Source organism: Panulirus ornatus, chromosome 34 (genome assembly GCF_036320965.1).
Source record: "Panulirus ornatus isolate Po-2019 chromosome 34, ASM3632096v1, whole genome shotgun sequence".
NCBI classification, from domain to species: Eukaryota; Metazoa; Arthropoda; class Malacostraca; order Decapoda; family Palinuridae; genus Panulirus; species Panulirus ornatus.
The window spans coordinates 2,707,946-2,728,823 of NC_092257.1; the positions used below are offsets into that span (position 1 = coordinate 2,707,946).

General features: G+C 40.4%; 1 long non-coding RNA gene across 1 annotated transcript; it reads left to right on the top strand.

Moving 5' to 3' along the window:
* The first annotated feature begins 572 nt into the window (after positions 1 to 572).
* Positions 573 to 20,401, top strand: LOC139759774 (uncharacterized). Its single transcript, XR_011715142.1, has 5 exons — positions 573 to 698; positions 6,609 to 6,734; positions 11,422 to 11,547; positions 11,840 to 11,926; positions 18,094 to 20,401. It is a non-coding gene; the product is annotated as an uncharacterized lncRNA (long non-coding RNA).
* Positions 20,402 to 20,878: the final 477 nt, after the last annotated feature.

Genomic DNA, 20,878 nt, shown 5'->3' on the forward strand with positions numbered 1-20,878 from the left:
TGCGCTACCTCGCAAACGCGGGAGACAGCGACAAAAAAAAAAAAAATATATATATATATATATATATATATATATATATATATATATATATATATATATATATATATATATATATGCATACATTGAGATGTATAGGTATGTATATGTGCATGTGTGGACATGTATGTATATACATGTGTGTGTGGGTGGATTGGGCCATTCTTTCGTCTGTTTCCTTGCACTACCTCGCCAATGTGGGAGACAGCGACAAAGTATAATAAATTAGAAAAAAAAATTTCAAAGCAAAATCCTAATCCACACATCCTCTTCCACTTCTGAAACCACACTGCTCTTCCCCAATCTGATGCTCTGTACATGCCTTTACCCTCTCAATCAATACCCTCCCATATACTTTCCCAGGAATACTCAACAAACTTATACCTCTGTAATTTGAACACTCCCTTTATCCCCTTTGCCTTTGTACAATGGCATTATATACATATACATATGTAAATTTATTTTGTAAGTTTCTTCTCTTTGAGTAGCCTGGAAGGGATAATATTCATTCCAGAAATTATTTTCCATATCTACAGAGTGTGTACCTCGTTCTTTTTGTACTGAAAAACATGGCGCCTGCAAAATAAAATGTGTTCATGAGGAGGAAGAGGTGCCCCATGGGTGTTCTGGCACTGGCTGTAAATGCTGTTCTCCTAAGCTTGGTAATTATTTCTCTCCTGTGTTCTTGTTATTCATTTGATGAGTTATGTCCCAAGAGTAATGAGAAAGTTAGTTTTCTTTGTAATAGTTTTGTTTTGTTGAATTTAAATTTATTCTTTGGCCCAGTGAACATGACACTTGTATGCTGGTTCACTGTCAAAAGGAAAGTCTATTTTCTCCTAAAATTATGTGTATCGAGTGATCATTTGTCATTAATTATATATTTGCTATCTGTGTGCATGTTTTTCTTTTTATGCAAACACAGAGAGCATGAATCATCTGTTTCACAACTACTTCGTAAGTTTTTGTACTGGAATGTTCCATTTAAAGACGAAGGACTTCAACAACTTGTAAAATTCCATAAGTGATGATATATATATATATATATATATATATCAATATATATACGTGTAGGAAGAGAAGAAAGTGATTTGTTCTCAGTGAATGTAGGTTTGCGGCAGGGGTGTGTGATGTCTCCGTGGTTGTTTAATTTGTTTATGGATGGGGTTGTTAGGGAGGTAAATGCAAGAGTTTTGGAAAGAGGGGCAAGTATGAAGTCTGTTGGGGATGAGAGAGCTTGGGAAGCGAGTCAGTTGTTGTTCGCTGATGATACAGCGCTGGTGGCTGATTCATGTGAGAAACTGCAGAAGCTGGTGACTGAGTTTGGTAAAGTGTGTGAAAGAAGAAAGTTAAGAGTAAATGTGAATAAGAGCAAGGTTATTAGGTACAGTAGGGTTGAGGGTCAAGTCAATTGAGAGGTAAGTTTGAATGGAGAAAAACTGGAGGAAGTAAAGTGTTTTAGATATCTGGGAGTGGATCTGGCAGCAGATGGAACCATGGAAGCGGAAGTGAATCATAGGGTGGGGGAGGGGGTGAGAATCCTGGGAGCGTTGAAGAATATGTGGAAGTCGAGAACATTATCTCGGAAAGCAAAAATGGGTATGTTTGAAGGAATAGTGGTTCCAACAATGTTGTATGGTTGCGAGGCATGGGCTATGGATAGAGTTGTGTGCAGGAGGGTGGATGTGCTGGAAGTGAGATGTTTGAGGACAATGTGTGGTGTGAGGTGGTTTGATCGAGTAAGTAATGTAAGGGTAAGAGAGATGTGTGGAAATAAAAAGAGCGTGGTTGAGAGAGCAGAAGAGGGTGTTTTGAAATGGTTTGGGCACATGGAGAGAATGAGTGAGGAAAGATTGACCAAGAGGGTATATGTATCGGAGGTGGAGGGAACGAGGAGAAGTGGGAGACCAAATTGGAGGTGGAAAGATGGAGTGAAAAAGATTTTGAGTGATCGGGGCCTGAACATGCAGGAGGGTGAAAGGAGGGCAAGGAAAAGAGTGAATTGGATCGATGTGGTATACCGGGGTTGACGTGCTGTCAGTGGATTGAATCAGGGCATGTGAAGCGTCTGGGGTAAACCATGGAAAGTTGTGTGGGGCCTGGATGTGGAAAGGGAGCTGTGGTTTCGGGCATTATTGCATGACAGCTAGAGACTGAGTGTGAACGAATGGGGCCTTTGTTGTCTTTTCCTAGTGCTACCTTGCACACATGAGGGGGGAGGGGGATGGTATTCCATGTGTAGCGAGGTGGCGATGGGAATGAATAAAGGCAGAAAGTGTGAATTGTGTGCATGGGTATATATGTATGTGTCTGTGTGTGTATATATATGTGTACATTGAGATGTATAGGTATGTATATTTGCGTGTGTGGACCTGTATGTATATACATTGTGTATGGGGGTGGGTTGGGCCATTTCTTTCATCTGTTTCCTTGTGCAACCTCGCAAACGCGGGAGACAACGACAAAGCAAAATAAGAAAAAAAAAAAATAATATATATATGTATATATATATATATATATATATATATATATATATATATATATATATATATATATATATATATATATATATATCTATATATATATATATCAATACCCTCCCATATAATTTACCAGGAATACTCAACAAACTTATACCTCTGTAATTTGAGCACTCACTCTTATCCCCTTTGCCTTTGTACAGTGGCACTATGCACGCATTCCACCAATCCTCAGGCACCTCACCATGATTCATACATACATTTAAATAACCTTACCAACCAGTCAATAATACAGTTACCCCCTTTTTTAATAAATTCCACTGCAATACCATCCAAACCTGCTGCCTTGCCGGCTTTCATCTTCCGCAAAGCTTTTACTACCTCTTCTCTGTTTACCAAATCATTTTCCCTAACCCTCTCACTTTGCACACCACCTCGACCAAAACACCCTGTATCTGCCACTCTATCATCAAACACATTCAACAAACCTTCAAAATACTCACTCCATCTCCTTCTCACATCACCACTACTTGTTATCACCTCCCCATTTGCGCCCTTCACTGAAGTTCCCATTTGCTCCCTTGTCTTACGCACTTTATTTACCTCCTTCCAGAACATCTTTTTATTCTCCCTAAAATTTAATGAGTGAGAGGGTGAAGGCATGTACAGAGCATCAGATTGGGGAAGAGCAGTGTGGTTTCAGAAGTGGTAGAGGATGTGTGGATCAGGTGTTTGCTTTGAAGAATGTATGTGAGAAATACTTAGAAAAGCAAATGGATTTGTATGTAGCATTTATGGATCTGGAGAAGGCATATGATAGAGTTGATAGAGATGCTCTGTGGAAGGTATTAAGAATATATGGTGTGGGAGGCAAGTTGTTAGAAGCAGTGAAAAGTTTTTATCGAGGATGTAAGGCATGTGTACGTGTAGGAAGAGAGGAGAGTGATTGGTTCTCAGTGAATGTAGGTTTGCGGCAGGGGTGTGTGATGTCTCCATGGTTGTTTAATTTGTTTATGGATGGGGTTGTTAGGGAGGTGAATGCAAGAGTTTTGGAAAGAGGGGCAAGTATGAAGTCTGTTGGGGATGAGAGAGCTTGGGAAGTGAGTCAGTTGTTGTTCGCTGATGATACAGCGCTGGTGGCTGATTCATGTGAGAAACTGCAGAAGCTGGTGACTGAGTTTGGTAAAGTGTGTGAAAGAAGAAAGTTAAGAGTAAATGTGAATAAGAGCAAGGTTATAAGGTACAGTAGGGTTGAGGGTCAAGTCAATTGGTAGGTAAGTTTGAATGGAGAAAAACTGGAGGAAGTAAAGTGTTTTAGATATCTGGGAGTGGATCTGGCAGCGGATGGAACCATGGAATTGGAAGTGAATCATAGGGTGGGGGAGGGGGCGAAAATCCTGGGAGCCTTGAAGAATGTGTGGAAGTCGAGAACATTATCTCGGAAAGCAAAAATGGGTATGTTTGAAGGAATAGTGGTTCCAACAACGTTGTATGGTTGTGAGGCGTGGACTATGGATAGAGTTGTGCGCAGGAGGATGGATGTGCTGGAAATGAGATGTTTGAGGACAATGTGTGGTGTGAGGTGGTTTGATCGAGTGAGTAACGTAAGGGTAAGAGAGATGTGTGGAAATAAAAAGAGCGTGGTTGAGAGAGCAGAAGAGGGTGTTTTGAAATGGTTCGGGCACATGGAGAGAATGAGTGAGGAAAGATTGACCAAGAGAATATACGTGTCGGAGGTGGAGGGAACGAGGAGAAGTGGGAGACCAAATTGGAGGTGGAAAGATGAAATGGCACCTTTCTCTTGACCTCCTCCTGCTTTCTTTTTAACATCTCCCAGTCATTTGCACTATTTCCCTGCAAGTATCACCCAAACTCCTCTTTTCTTTTTCACTAACAGCCTTACTTCTTCATCCCACCACTCACTACCCTGTCTAATCTGCCCACTTCCTACCTTTCTCATGCCACTTGCATCTTTTGCACAAACCAACACTGCTTCTGTAAGTACATCCCATTCCTCATCCACTCCTCCCATGTCAAGTCTCCTTCCCAAGCTCACTTACTCTCACCACTCTCTTCTCCCCAAGACACTCTCTTTTTTGAAAACCTTTAGAAATCTTCACCTTCGCCTCCACAAGATAATGATCAGACATCCCTCCAGCTGACCCTTTCAGAACATTTACATCCAAAAGCCTCTCTTTTACATGCTATCAATCAACATGTAATCCAGTAATGCCCTTTCACCATCTCTCTTACTCACATACATATACTTGTTGTTCGCTGATGATACAGCGCTGGTGGCTGATTCGGGTGAGAAACTGCAGAAGCTGGTGACCGAGTTTGGTAAAGTGTGTGAAAGAAGAAAGCTGAGGGTAAATGTGAATAAGAGCAAGGTTATTAGGTACAGTAGGGTTGAGGGACAAGTCAATTGGGAGGTAAGTTTGAATGGAGAAAAACTGGAGGAAGTGAAGTGTTTTAGATATCTGGGATTGGATTTGGCAGCGGATAGAACCATGGAAGTGGAAGCGAATCATAGGGTGGGGGAGGGGGCGAAAGTTCTGGGAGCGTTGAAAAATGTGTGGAAGTCGAGAACATTATCTCGGAAAGCAAAAATGGGTATGTTTGAAGGAATAGTGATTCTAACAATGTTATATGGCTGTGAGGTGTGGGCTATAGATAGAGTTGTGCGGAGGAGGGTGGATGTGCTGGAAATGAGATGTTTGAGGACAATATGTGATGCGAGGTGGTTTGATCGAGTAAGTAATGAAAGAGTATAAGAGAAGTGTGGTAATAAAAAGAGTGTTGTTGAGAGAGTAGAAGAGGGTGTTTTGAAATGGTTTGGTCACATGGAGAGAATGAGTGAGGAAAGATTGACAAAGAGGATATATGTGTCAGAGGTGGAGGGAACGAGGAGAAGTGGGAGACCAAATTGGAGGTGGAAAGATGGAATGAAAAAAATTTGGAGTGATCGGGGCCTGAACATGCAGGAGGGTGAAAGGCATGCAAGGAATAGAGTGAATTGGAACGATGTGGTGTACTGGGGTCGATATGCTGTCAGTGGATTGAAACAGGCCATATGAAGCGTCTGGGGTAAACCATGGAAAGTTTTGTGGGGCCTGGATGTGGAAAGGGAGCTGTGGCTTCAGTGCATTATACATGACAGCTAGAGACTGAGTGTGAACAAATGTGGCCTTTGTTGTCTTTTCCTAGCGCTACCTCGTGCACATGCGGGGCGAGGGGGTTTTCATTTCATGTGTGGCGGGGTGGCGACAGGAATGAATAAGGGCAGACAGTATGAATTATGTACATGTGTATATATGTATATGTCTTTGTGTGTTTATATATGTATACCTTGAGATGTATAGGTATGTATACGTGCGTGTGTGGACGTGTATGCATACACATGTGTATGTGGGTGGGTTGGGCCATTCTTTTGTCTGTTTCCTTGCGCTACCTCACTAACGCGGGAGACAGCGACAAAGTATAATACATAAATAAATAGCTTTCTTTTTGAACCAGGTATTCCCAATCACGCCTTTTTTCAGCACACAAGTCCATAACCTCTTCACCATTTCCATTCATTATACTAAACACCCCATGTACACCAATTATATCCTCAACTGCTACATTACTCACTGCCACTGGGGATAGAGCAAAAAGAATTACTTCCTATGTATTCTCTGTGTGTCGTAAAAGGCGAGTAATAGGGCTGGGCATGGGGGGCTAGAAATCCTTCCCTCCTGTTTTGCTTTTCCAAAAGAAGGAACAAAGAAGGGGGCCAAGTGAGGATTTTTCACTCTAAGGCTTAGCGATCAGTTCTTGATGCTACCTTGCTGATGTGGTAACTGGCTAATATGGTTCTTGATGCTACCTTGCTGATGTGGTAACTGGCTAATATGTGCAAAAAGAAAAATATATATATCTATTTTTATAATTTTTGGTTTGGGAAATATTTCATTAAAATAATGGCTGTTATAGTATGTTAAAGTAATGTCTCTCATACTAATTCTTAGTTTTCAAGAGAATAACCATCACTTCACTGTGCAGTATGTAACTGATGCAATTTCTTTTTTTAATTGGATTCTGTAACTACAGAGTGCACACTTCACTTATCCTGCATTGAATATCATGGAGTCTGCAAGGATAAATGCTTACATTCTGAGGCAGAGATTGAAGGTGGATGTTCTGGGCACAATTGCAGGTGCTGTGCTGTTGTACCAGGTAATTTTCTTTTTTGTTTTCATGTTATCTATGTGTGAAATGAATAGATAAATATCTTACGATCTTACAATTCACTCTATTCCTTGCATGCCTTTCATCCTCCTGTATATTCAGGCCCTGATCGTTCAAAATCTTTTTCATTCTATCCTTCCACCTCCAATTTGGTCTCCCACTTCTCCTTGTTCCCTCTACTTATGACACATATATTCTCTTTGTCAATCTTTCCTCACTCATTCTCTTCATGTGACCAAACCATTTCAATACACCCTCTTCTGTTCTCTCAATCACACTCTTTTTATTACCACACATCTCTCTCATCCTTTCATTATTTGCTCGATCAAACCACCTCACACCACATATTGTCCTAAAACATCTCATTTCCAACACATCCACCCTCCGCACAACTCTATCTATAGCTCATGCTTCGCAGCTATATAACATTGTTGGAACCACTATTCCTTCAAACATACCCATTTTTGCTCTCCGAGATAAAGTTCTCGCCTTCCACTCACTCATCAATGCTCCCAGAACCTTTGCCCCCTTCCCCACCCTGTGACTCACTTCTGCTTCCATGATTCCATCTGCTGCTAAATCCACTCCCAGATACCTAAAACACTTCTCTTTCTCCAATTTTTCTCCATTCAAACTTACCTCCCAATTAATTGTTCCTCAACCCTTCTGAGCCTAATAACCTTGCTCTTATTCACATTTACTGTCAGCTTTCTTCTTTCACTCATTTTACCAAACTCAGCCACCAACTTCTGCAGTTTCTCACCCGAATCAGCCACCAGTGCTGTATCATCAGTGTACAACAACTGGCTCACTTTCCAAGTGCTCTCATCCACAGCAGACTGGATACTTGTCCCTCTCTCCAAAACTCTTGCATTCACCTCCCTAAGCACCCCATCCATGAATAAATTAAACAACCATGGAGACATCTTACACCCCTGCCACAAACTGACATTCACTTTAAACCAATCACTTTCCTCTCTTCCTACTCATACACATGCCTTACATCCTTGGTATAAACTTTTCACTGCTTCTAGGAACTTACCTCTCACACTATATACTCTTAATACCTTCCATAAAGCATCTCTATCAACCCTATCATATGCCTTCTCCAGATCCATAAAGCTACATACAAATCCATCTGTTCTTCTAAGTATTTCTCACATACATTCTCTAAGCAAACACCTGAACCCCACATCCTCTACCACTTCTGAAACCACACTGCTCTTTCCTAATCTGATGCTCTGTACATGCCTTTACCCTCTCAATCAATACCCTACCATATAATTTCCCAGGAATACTCAACAAACTTATACCTCTGCAATTTGAACACTCACCTTTATCCCCTTTGCCTTTGTACAATGGCACTATGCATGCATTCCGCCAAACCTCAGGCACTTACATGAACCACACAAACATTGAATATCCTTACCAACAAATCAACAACACAGTCACCCCCTTTTTTAATAAATTCCATTGGAATACCATCCAAACCCACCGCCTTGCTGGCTTTCATCTTCTTCAAAGCTTTCACCACATCTTCTCTGTTTACCCAACCATTCTCCCTGACCCTATCACTTCACACACCACCTCACCCAAAACACCCTACATCTGCCACTCTATCATCAAACACATTCAACAAACCTTCAAAATACTCACTCCATCTCACTTCACCACTACTTGTTACCTCCCTATTAGCTCCCTTCACTGATGTCCCCATTTGTTTCTTGTCTTACACACTTTATTTACGTCCTTCCAAAACATCTTATATATATATATATATATATATATATATATATATATATATATATATATATGTGTGTTATCCCTGGGGATAGGGGACAAAGAATACTTCCCACGTATTCCCTGCATGTCGTAGAAGGCGACTAAAAGGGAAGGGAGCGGGGGGCTGGAAATCCTCCCCTCTCGTTTTTTTTTTTTTTTTTTTTTTTTTTTTAATTTTCCAAAAGAAGGAACAGAGAAGGGGGCCAGGTGAGGATATTCCCTCAAAGGCCCAGTCCTCTGTTCTTAACGCTACCTCGCTATCGCGGGAAATGGCGAATAGTATAAAAAAAAAGAAAAAAAAAAATATATGTGTGTGTGTGTGTGTATTTGGACTGCTGGTATTCTGTCTAGAAACATGCAGTCTCTCCTTTTCATGAGTAACAGTTGGCAACACTTAACTCAAACAGATCATTATTTGTAACTTTAGATTTTCCTGCAGCGAGCACTATGCACTAGCCCTGCCTTTTGGCAAACTGGTAGGAGCAATAGTAGATAGAAGTAATAGGTAGGGACATTCAGGCATCAGCATTAGGTAGAAACATTAAGGAAAAGTAGGAGCATTAGATAGACGTATTCATTAGGAGCATTAGTTAGGAGCCTCTGCAAACACTGTGCAAGAGTTGCCCTCAGCCAGTGGCCTGTTAAGGGTGAGGCACTAAAGGGTAAAAAGTGGCACTGGAGTTCTTTTGTTACAGAGACTCTGTTGCTGTGGCTTCCCATTTGAGGGAGGTCCAGTTGGAACAGGCATCAGAGATATAGATGGATAGTTGTTTATGAAACGAGAGGTAGGAGTGAGAATTTTGTTTCTGGGTTGATGGCTGGTTATGGAGGATTGGGTTCGATTGGAAGAGCCTAGTGCTGATGTAAAAAATTGGGTGCTGACCAAACTAAGCTGGGATTTTGTTAAAAAATATTTTTTAGGGGGTAGGTGTAGAATGTTTATGGTTGTTAAGTAGCCAGTTTTGTGTGGTTTGTAGTTTCAGGATGACCAGGCAGGCGAAACATGTTCTAATTTGGCATGGATGAATTGTTTATGGGGGATAATGACAGTCTTTTCTTTTCCATTATTGTTGCTGGCAAGTGTTCCAAGAGCATTTAGTTTATATATAATCCTACCCTTTTTTCATTATCACATTCTAAAAGCAAGTACAGAATAAGGAATCAATAAGGGATGTATAATGAGTATCATGTAATTAGAATGAGAAAGGAGTGATTGGTGCTATGCTTGATTGGAGGAGCCTCAGTATTCTGGTTCTGAGTGAAATCGAGTTGAAGAAGAAGGGGGTAATGTTGAGGGAGTAGAGTCTGGGTTTTATGTGAGGGTAAGAGCAGCAGAGTAGGTGGCATTTCTGATGAAGGAGGAGTTGTGGGAATGTGTTCGATGCTAGGATTTGAGTTCAAATCTGTTTGAGTGAGAATGGAAGTGACTGTGAGAGGCGGGTGACTGACAGTGCCCTCTTTTTCAGCCCTTACAACTTTCTCTTGACCTCCTGCCACTTTCTTTTATACATCTCCAAGTCATTTGCACTCCTTCTTTGCAAGTATCATCCAAACACCTCTGTTTTCTCTTTCACTAACAACTTTACTTCTTCATCCCACCACTCACTACCCTTTCTAATCTGCCTACCTCCCTCCTTTCTCATGCCACATGTGTCTTTTGCACAAGCCACCACTGCTTCCCTAAATACATTCCATTCCTCACCCACTCCCTCATGTCATTTGCTCTTACCTTTTTCCATTCCACACTCATTCTCTCCTGGTACTTCCTCACACAAGTCCCTTTTCCAAGCTCACTTACTCTCACCACTATCTTCTCCCTAACATTCTCTCTTCTTTTTTGAACACCTCTACAATTCTTCACCTTCTCCTCCAAAAGATAGTGAGACATCCCTCCAGCTGCCCTTCTCAGAACATTAACATCCAAAAAGTCTCTCTTTTACATGTTTGTCAATTAACATGTAATCCAATAATGCCCTTTTACCATCTCTCCTACTCCCATACATATACTTATGTATCTCTCTCTTTTTAAACCAGGTATTCCCAATCACCAGTCTTTTTTCAGCACACAAATCCACAAGCTCCATCATTTCCTTTCATTACACTGAATACCCCATGTACATTGATTATACCCTCAATTGCCACATCACTCCCCATTGCATTTGAAAACCCAGTCTAGTGCATCAAAGCTGCTGACACACTCACTCAGCTGCTTCCAAAACACTTGCCTCATGATCTTTCTTCTCATGACCAGGTGCATAAGTACCAGTAATCACCCATCCCCCTTAATCGACTTTCAGCTTTACCCACAACTATTTAGAATTGAATTTCTTACACTCTATCACATACATCCACAACAGCTTCAGGAGTAGTGCTACTCCTTCCTTAGGTCTTGTCCTTTCACCAACCCCTGACTTTACTCTTACAAGACTTTCCCAAACCACTCTTCCCCTTTACCCTTGAGCTTCACTTCACTCAGAGCCAGAACATCTAGGTTTCTTTCCTTAAACATACAACCTATCTCTCCTTTCTTCTCATCTTGGTTACAACCACACACATTCAGACACCCCAATCTGAGCCTTCGAGGAGGATGAGCATCCCTCGCTTGACTCCTTCTTCCGTTTCCCTTTTTGGAAATTGAAATACAAGGAGGGGAGGGTTTCCAGCCCCCTGCTCCCACCCCCTTTAGTTGCCTTCTGTGACACTCAGGGGATACATGGGAGGTATATACATAAATATTGGTCAAAATTTTTTTGCAAGATGGTCAAGATAATTACTTGGAAGATTTTATCCAACATGTAAAGAGTTTCTCACAGAATTACTTCCTCTTTCTGTTCATTATGTAAAGTATGAAAATGGTAATATTATATCTTTTAATTGTAGTTTTGATTTACAGAGTGCAAGCCAAATATATACTGCTTCGAGTATCATGGTGTTTGCAAGCTAAAATGTTTACATGGTGAGAAGGAGGTTGAGGGGGGTTGTTTTGGCCTTGGATGCAAGTGCTGCACTTCTCAGTATGGTAATAATCTTTCTCATTCTTCTGTTATCTTTCTGATAAATATGTTTCCCACTGGGTGAGAGATCCTACTTTTTTCTAGCAAATACAACTTGTTTAATGGAAAATTATTATGAAAATATGAATATAGATTGCACCAATATGATATTCTATACTACACTACACTTATCTTCACTGTCATATAATCACTTTTCTTAATAATGATGTGTATAGTGTCTCAAAATCTGAAATTAATGAATGATTTCATTCCTAGTACTGTTGAAGTCTGTAATGATTATAATTGCTTGAATTTTAGTGATAGCAAGGGGAACTGAGGAATCTACAGAGTTGCTTCAGACACTGGGTGTTCAAATATAGGCTGTCTTCTGTGTTCTACCATCAGGTCAGTTTTACAAATTCAGTTTACTGTTACTAACATAAGGGGATCTAACAAAGTAATTATGATTCATTGACTGATTTCAATAAAATTATTAAGGGGACAACTAGCCTTCAGTTCAAAAAGACTACATGAAAACTTTCTTGTAGACTGACCATTTCATTTTTTAAAGATTGCACATTCAAAAAACTATTGAGTCTGAATGTATAGCTCAGAAGCCGAGGGTTAATTTTCGTATAATATATATTGCAATATATATTGCAATATAAATTGGAGGTGGAAAGATGGAGTGAAAAAGATTTTGTGTGATCGGGGCCTGAACATGCAGGAGGGTGAAAGGAGGGCAAGGAATAGAGTGAATTGGAGCGATGTGGTATACCGGGGTTGACGTGCTGTCAGTGGATTGAATCAAGGCATGTGAAGCGTCTGGGGTAAGCCATGGAAAGCTGTGTAGGTATGTATATTTGCGTGTGTGGACGTATGTATATACATGTGTATGGGGGGGTTGGGCCATTTCTTTCGTCTGTTTCCTTGCGCTACCTCACAAACGCGGGAGACAGCGACAAAGTATAATAAAAAAAATAATAATATATATATATATATATATATATATATATATATATATATATATATATATATATTTTTTTTTTTTTTTTTTTTTTTTCAAACTATTCGCCATTTCCCGCGTTAGCGAGGTAGCGTTAAGAACAGAGAACTGGGCCACTGAGGGAATATCCTCACCTGGCCCCCTTCTCTGTTCCTTCTTTTGGAAAATTAAAAAAAATTGAGAGGGGAGGATTTCCAGCCCCCCGCTCCCTCCCCTTTTAGTCGCCTTCTACGACACGCAGGGAATACGTGGGAAGTATTCTTTCTCCCCTATCCCCAGGGATATATATATATATATATATATATATATATCTTTTTTTCTTTCTTTCAAACTATTCGCTATTTCCTGCATTAGCAAGGTAGCATTAAGAACAGAGGACTGGGCCTCTGAGGAAATATCCTCACCTGGCCCCCTTCTCTGTTCCTTCTTTTGGAAGATTAAAAAAAAAAAAAAAAAATATATATATATATATATATATATATATCCCTGGGATAGGGGATTAAGAATACTTCCCACGTATTCCCTGCGTGTCGTAGAAGGCGACTAAAAGGGGAGGGAGCGGGGGGCTGGAAATCCTCCCCTCTCGTTTTTTTTTTTTTTTTTTTTTTTTTTTTTTCCAAAAGAAGGAACAGAGAATTGGGCCAGGTGAGGGTATTCCCTCAAAGGCCCAGTCCTCTGTTCTTAATGCTACCTCGCTAACGCGGGAAATGGCGAATAGTTTAAAAGAAAAGAAAAAAGAATATATATATATATATATATATATATATATATATATATATATATATATATATATATATATATATATATATAGAACATCAACTTCAAAGGAATATATATAAAATGCATACAATAAATCCCTAAAACAAAGTTTTGTTTTATAAACAAAGAAATTCATGTAACAGTAATTATTCAGAAGACAAGCAAGAATAAAAAAATAGAAAAAAATAATCCATAAAAAACTGCAAACAAAGAATAATCACAATATGCAAAGATTTAAAATTATATTATAAACAATGTAGTTCTACTTATATAAAGTTGGGAAGGAAAAATATAGATTAGAGTTGTGGACACCAGTGGCTGAGTGAATAAGCCTCCTGAGTGCAACCACCGAGGTTTGAATTCTTTTTGTGTGGAAGATAATGTATGTACTATGCAAGTGTGTATTTCAAGCACTATTCTATGTTGGTATACCTCCATGTTGACAGGGAAAGATCATTTAGAGGCTGTTACTGGTTTCTGTTTGTCTGATGGGAACTCATTTGGAGAGGTCTCATTGCCTATGTATATAGGTTGAGAGACATTTTATCACTTGTGATTGAATAGCCAATTCTTTACTATGGACAGTGTTGACCAAGTAGATAAATGCCCCAACTGCTACCACAAGTGGTATAGGTTAGAATCCTCTCTCTGTCAAGGGTAATGTGTTTACTGTAAAAGTGTGCATTTCAAGCACTGTATCATGTTCATATAATTCTGCATTGAAGGGAAGAGATCAGTAAAAAGTTACTGCTGATTAATGTGTGTCTGACAGGAGGTGGCATAAAGGGGTCTATCTATCAATGTCTCTAATGTCTGTTCCAATTGGAACTCCCTCAGAGGGGTGGCCACAGCCTATACGTATGTATGATGAAAAGACATTTGACTATTTGTGATCGAATAGCCATTTCACTGTAATTAATAGCGGTGGCTAGGTGGATAAGCACCCTATGTGCTACAATAAGTGGCAGAGGTTTGAAACCTCTCCGATTTTAGCGTAATGTATAAAGTCTCATTAAAGAACTTCAAAGTACTTCTCATTTCCCTGCTATGTAAAGTAAAACAGCCTTGGACTACAGGAGCCTCCAAGAAGAGATCCTGGGGTAACTGAAAAATAGAAATATTATAAATATATATATTTTCATTTCATTTTGCTTTGTCGCCGTCTCCCGCATTTGCGAGGTAGCGCAAGGAAACAGACGAAAGAAATGGCCCAACCCACCCCCATACACATGTATATACATACACGTCCACACACGCAAATATACCTACCTATACATCTCAATGTACACATATATATACACACACAGACACATACATATATACCCATGCACACAATTTACACTGTTTGCCTTTATTCATTCCCATCGCCCATATATATATATATATATATATATATATATATATATATATATATATATATATATATATATATATATATATATATATTTTTTTTTTTTTTTTTTTATACTTTGTCGCTGTCTCCCGCGTTTGCGAGGTAGCGCAAGGAAACAGACGAAAGAAATGGCCCAACCCCCCCCCCCATACACATGTACATACACACGTCCACACACGCAAATATACATACCTACACAGCCTTCCATGGTTTACCCCAGACGCTTCACATGCCTTGCTTCAATCCACTGACAGCACGTCAACCCCTGTATACCACATGACTCCAATTCACTCTATTTCTTGCCCTCCTTTCACCCTCCTGCATGTTCAGGCCCCGATCACACAAAATCCTTTTCACTCCATCTTTCCACCTCCAATTTGGTCTCCCTCTTCTCCTCGTTCCCTCCACCTCCGACACATATATCCTCTTGGTCAATCTCTCCTCACTCATTCTCTCCATGTGCCCAAACCATTTCAAAACACCCTCTTCTGCTCTCTCAACCACGCTCTTTTTATTTCCACACATCTCTCTTACCCTTACGTTACTTACTCGATCAAACCACCTCACACCACACATTGTCCTCAAACATCTCATTTCCAGCACATCCATCCTCCTGCGCACATCTCTATCCATAGCCCACGCCTCGCAACCATACAACATTGTTGGAACCACTATTCCCTCAAACATACCCATTTTTGCTTTCCGAGATAATGTTCTCGACTTCCACACATTTTTCAAGGCTCCCAAAATTTTCGCCCCCTCCCCCACCCTATGATCCACTTCCGCTTCCATGGTTCCATCCGCTGACAGATCCACTCCCAGATATCTAAAACACTTCACTTCCTCCAGTTTTTCTCCATTCAAACTCACCTCCCAATATATATATATATATATACTATCCCTGGGGATAGGGGAGAAAGAATACTTCCCATGTATTCCCTGCGTGTCGTAGAAGGCGACTAAAAGGGAAGGGAGCGGGTGGCTGGAAATCCTTCCCTCTCATTTTTTTCTTAATTCTCCAAAAGAAGGAACAGAGAAGGGGGCCAGGTGAGGATATTCCCTCAAAGGCCCAGTCCTCTGTTCTTAATGTTACCTCGCTAACGCGGGAAATGGCGAATAGTTTGAAAAAAAAAAAATATATATGTATATATATAATAAATAAATATATATTTGGAAAGAGGGGTAAGTATGAAGTCTGTTGTGGATGAGAGAGCTTGGGAAGCGAGTCAGTTGTTGTTCGCTGATCATACAGCGCTCGTGGCTGATTCATGTGAAAAACTGCAGAAGCTGGTGACTGAGTTTGGTAAAGTGTGTGAAAGAAGAAAGTTAAGAGTAAATGTGAATAAGAGCAAGGTTATTAGGTACAGTAGGGTTGAGGGTCAAGTCAATTGGGAGGTAAGTTTGAATGGAGAAAAACTGGAGGAAGTAAAGTGTTTTAGATATTTGGGAGTGGATCTGGCAGCGGATGGAACCTTGGAAGCGGAAGTGAATCATAGGATGGGGGAGGGGGCGAAAATCCTGGGAGCCTTGAAGAATGTGTGGAAGTCGAGAACATTATCTCGGAAAGCAAAAATGGGTATGTTTGAAGGAATAGTGGTTCCAACAATGTTGTATGGTTGCGAGGCGTGGGCTATGGATAGAGTTGTGCGCAGGAGGATGGATGTGCTGGAAATGAGATGTTTGAGGACAATGTGCGGTGTGAGGAGGTTTGATCGAGTAAGTAATGTAAGGGTAAGAGAGATGTGTGGAAATAAAAAGAGCGTGGTTGAGAGAGCAGAAGAGGGTGTTTTGAAATGGTTTGGGCACATGGAGAGAATGAGTGAGGAAAGATTGACCAAGAGGATATATGTGTCAGAGGTGGGGGGAACGAGGAGAAGTGGGAGACCGAATTGGAGGTGGAAAGATGGAGTGAAAAAGATTTTGTGTGATCGGGGCCTGAACATGCAGGAGGGTGAAAGGAGGGCAAGGAATAGAGTGAATTGGATTGATGTGGTATACCGGGGTTGACGTGCTGTCAGTGGATTGAATCTGGGCATGTGAAGCGTCTGGGGTAAACCATGGAAAGTTGTGTGGGGCCTGGATGTGGAAAGGGAGCTGTGGTTTTGGGCATTATTGCGTGGCAGCTAGAGAATGAGTGTGAACGAATGGGGCCTTTGTTGTCTTTTCCTAGTGCTACCTCGCACACATGAGGGGGGAGGGGGAAGGTATTCCATGTGTGGCGAGGTGGCGATGGGAGTGAATGGGGGCAGACAGTGTGAATTGTGTGCATGGGTATATATGCATGTGCCTGTGTATGTATATATATGTGTACATTGAGATGTATATGTATATTTGCGTGTGTGGATGTTTGTGTGTATACATTGTGTATGGGGGTGGGGTGGGCCATTTCTTTCGTCTGTTTCCTTGTGCTACCTCGCAAACGCGGGAGACAACGACAAAGCAAAAAAATATATATATATATATATATATATATATATATATATATATATATATATATATATATATATATATATATATATATATTTTTCAAACATATTCGCCATTTCCCACATTAGCGAGGTAGCATCAAGAACAGAGAACTGAGCCTTAGAAGGAATATCCTCACCTGGCCCCCTTCTCTGTTCTTTCTTTTGGAAAATTAAAAACGAGTGGAGGGGATTTCAAGCCCCCCGCTCCCTCCCCTTTTAGTCACCTTCCACGACACAAAGGGAATACGTGGGAAGTATTCTTTCTCCCCTATTCCTTATATATTGTATTATTGATGAGTTGGAACCCAATATCCTCTTTAAGAAATCATATTGCTCTCGGATGTCTGCCCTGTAATACGTACCACTGAAATAGTGGCAATAGTATCATCTCTCCCGAGATTCAAAATCTTTTTGGGTGGTATACTTCAGGAAAATACAACATAAAATAGCTAATAAAACAAGGCAAGTGAACATCACTAATAACATAACCTTACAGTGTAATGAGCTGCTGCAGACCATCCAGGAAAAATAATATCAATTTACTGCCATAAAGTGCTGGGTAGTTTTGTAATTTTTATCTATTAACTGTGTTGAAGTACCTCCAGCTTGTCATAAGTCAAGAAAAAAAAAAACAGCATGAGAAGATATATTTGCAGGCAGGATCTTTAAAGATGTAGTAGGAAGATATCAAAATCAAAGTGACATTGTCCTTAGAATTCTCAGATAATGCTTCCTTCTTGGTATTTGCATGATGTACTTTTCTGTTGATCTTCAAGTTTTCATTTAATGTGATTATCATAATCAAAAGATAGTAAACTCATTTGGTGCCCTTTGAATGATTGCTATATTTCTTGAATGATTATTCATGCTGTACATACTTATTTAATATTATGTACATTCATAATTATAATTCTAAAATTTCTTTTTCTTCACATCTCATCCTCAGATTAAACGACCCTGTGCTTCAGAAAACATCAAGTGTTCCTATGAAGTGTACAAAGATTTGGACTCTATTTCCTCAACTCTGTCATGAGGACATGGTCGTATGGCTAGCTTCATCAACATTTTATATAATATATATAGATATATATATGTGTGTGTGTGGTGTGAGGTGGTTTGATTGAGTAAGTAATATAAGGGTAAGAGAGCTTTGTGGTAATAAAAAGAGTGGTTGAGAGAGCAGAAGAGGGTGTGTTGAAATGGTTCGGACACATGGAAAGAATGAGTGAGGAAAGATTAACAAAAAGGATATATGTGTCAGAGGTGGAGGGAACAAGGAGAAGCAGGAGACCAAATTGGAGGTGGAAGGATGGAGTGAAAAAGATTTTGAGGGATCCGGGCCTGAACATACAGGAGGGTGAAAGGAGTGCAAGGAACAGAGTGAATTGGAACAACATTATATTATTATTATTATTGTTGTTATTATTATCATTATTATTTTATTATCATTATTATCATTAATATACATGATTGCCGCTTCCCACGTCAGCGAGGTAGTGCCAGGAAAAACAAAGAATGGCCCATCCACACACATGCACATAAACACCCTTACATGGACATTATTTTTTTTTTATTATTTTGCTTTGTCGCTGTCTTCCGCGTTTGCGATGTAGCGCAAGGAAACAGATGAAAGAAATGGCCCAACCCACCCCCATACACATGTATATACATAATAATATACATACATGTGTATGGGGGTGGACATATACATACATGTCCCCACACGCAAATATACATACCCATACATCTCATTGTACACATGTATATACACACACAGACATATACATATATACACCTGCACACAATTCACACTGTCTGTCTTTATTCATTCCCATTGCCACCTCACCACACATGGAATAACATTCCCCTCCCCCCTCATGTGTGCGAGGTAGCGCTAGGAAAAGACAACAAAGGCCCCATTCGTTCACACTCAGTCTCTAGCTGTCATGCAATAATGCCCGAAACCACAGCTCCCTTTCCACATCCAGGCCCCACAGAACTTTATTAGGTACAGTAGGGTTGAGGGTCAAGTCAGTTGGGAGGTAAGTTTGAATGGAGAAAAACTGGAGGAAGTAAAGTGTTTTAGATATCTGGGGGTGGATCTGGCAGCGGATGGAACCATGGAAGCGGAAGTGAATCATAGGGTGGGGGAGTGGGCGAAAATCCTGGGAGCCTTGAAGAATGTGTGGAAGTCGAGAACATTATCTCCAAAAGCAAAAATGGCTATCTTTGAAGGAATAGTGGTTCCAACAATGTTGTATGGTTGCGAGGCGTGGGCTATGGATAGAGTTGTGTGCAGGAGGGTGGATGTGCTGGAAATGAGATGTTTGAGGACAATATGTGGTGTGAGGTGGTTTGATCGAGTAAGTAATGTAAGGGTAAGAGAGATGTGTGGAAATAAGAAGAGCGTGGTTGAGAGAGCAGAAGAGGGTGTTTTGAAATGGTTTGTGCACATGGAGAGAATGAGTGAGGAAAGATTGACCAAGAGGATATATGTGTCGGAGGTGGAGGGAACGAGGAGAAGTTGGAGACCAAATTGGAGGTGGAAAGATGGAGTGAAAAAGATTTTGAGTGATCGGGGCCTGAACATGCAGGAGGGTGAAAGGCGGGCAAGGAATAGAGTGAATTGGATCGATGTGGTATACTGGGGTCAACGTGCTGTCAATGGATTGGATCAGGGCATGTGAAGTGTCAGGGGTACATGGACATATACATACATATACATACAACTTATATATATAAGTTGATGAAAGTTGATGGAGAGAGATGGGTGATTATTGGTGCATATGCACCTGGGCATGAGAAGAAAGATCATGAGAGGCAAGTGTTTTGCGAGCAGCTGAATGAGTGTGTTAGTGGTTTTAATGCACGAGACCGGGCTATATTGATGGGTGATTTGAATGCAAAGGTGAGTAATGTGGCAGTTGAGGGAACAATTGGTATATATGGGGTGTTCAGTGTTGTAAATGGAAATGGTGAAGAGCTTGTAGATTAATGTATTGAAAAAGGACTGGTGTTTGGGAATACCTGGTTTAAAAAGAGAGATATACATAAGTATATGTATGCAAGTAGGAGAGATGGCTAGAGAGTGTTATTAGATTACGTGTTAATTGATAGGCGTGCAAAAGAGAGACTTTTGGATATTAATGCGCAGAGAGGTGCAACTGGAGGGATGTCTGATCATTATCTTGTAGAGGCGAAGGTGAAGATTTGTAGAGGTTTTCAGAAAAGAAGAGAGAATGTTGGGGTGAAGAGAGTGGTGAGAGTAAGTGAGCTTGGGAAGGAGACTTGTGTGAGGAAGTTCCAAGAGAACTTCCTCACAAAGGAGGTAAGGGGAGTGGGGGAGGAATGGGATGTATTTAGGGAAGCAGTGATGGATTGCGCAAAAGATGCTTGTGGCATGAGAAGCGTGGGAGGTGGGCAGATTAGAAAGGGTAGTGAGTGGTGGGTTGAAGAAGTAAGATTATTAGTGAAAGAGAAGAGAGAGGCATTTGCACGATTTTTGCAGGGAAATAATGCAAATGAGTGGGAGATGTATAAAAGAAAGAGGCAGGAGGTCAAGAGAAAGGTGCAAGAGGTGAAAAAGAGGGCAAATGAGAGTTGGGGTGAGAGAGTATCATTAAATTTTAGGAAGAATAAAAAGATGTTTTCGACGGAGGGAGATAAAATGTGTAAGACAAGGGAACAAATGGGAACTTCAGTGAAGGGGGCAAATGATAACAAGTAGTGGT